Source organism: Octopus bimaculoides, chromosome 25 (genome assembly GCF_001194135.2).
Source record: "Octopus bimaculoides isolate UCB-OBI-ISO-001 chromosome 25, ASM119413v2, whole genome shotgun sequence".
Lineage (NCBI taxonomy): Eukaryota > Metazoa > Mollusca > Cephalopoda > Octopoda > Octopodidae > Octopus > Octopus bimaculoides.
The window spans coordinates 26,379,785-26,380,654 of NC_069005.1; the positions used below are offsets into that span (position 1 = coordinate 26,379,785).

Below are 870 nucleotides of genomic sequence, written 5' to 3' on the forward strand. Positions count from 1 at the left end.
AGAAATGGAAAAGTCTTTAAGATATCAAGACCACACACTTCATACATATTTCATATACATATACATATATATATATATATCATATACATATATTTATATAGAGTGTAGTGGGTGCTTTATATATATATATATATATATATATATATATGTATATAAAGCACCCACTACACTCTCGGAGTGGTTGGCATTAGGAAAGGCATCCAGCTGTAGAAACAGTGCCAGATCAGATTGCAGCCTGGTGCAGCCGCTGGCTTTCCGGACCTCAGTCAAACCGTCCAACCCATGCCAGCATGGAAAATGGATGTATGATGATATTTCATATACATATATATATATAACTCATATATACATATATATATATATATATAACTTGGTCGGCCCAAGGCTATAGTAGAAGACACTTGACCAAGGTGCCATATATATTTCATAAACATATATACATATATATTTCATACACACACACACACATATATATATATATTCTTTTACTTGTTTCAGTCATTTGACTGCGGTCATGCTGGAACACCACCTTTAGTCGAACAAATCAACCTCAGGACTTATTCTTTGTAAGCCTAGCACTATTTTATCAGTCACTGCTAAGTTACAAGGATATAAACACACCACCATCAGTTGTCGAGTGATGTTGGGGGAGGGGACAAATACAGACACACAAACATACACACACACACATATATATACAACAGGCTTCTTTCAGTTTCCGGCCTTGGTCAGTTCAAGGCTATAGCAGAAGACACTTGCCCAAGGTGACACAGAGTGGGACTGAACCCGGGACCATGTGGTTGGTAAGCAAACTACTTACCACACAGCCACACCTGCGCCCATAAAATTAAGGTCTCACCAATATATATA

The 870-nt window shown here is 37.2% G+C and overlaps 1 protein-coding gene across 1 annotated transcript in view; it reads right to left on the reverse strand.

The window, feature by feature from the left end:
* LOC106877442 (glutamic acid-rich protein) overlaps positions 1 to 870 on the reverse strand; it is an 8,965-nt gene that overhangs the window by 278 nt on the left and 7,817 nt on the right. The gene's annotated exons all lie outside the window — the stretch shown is intronic.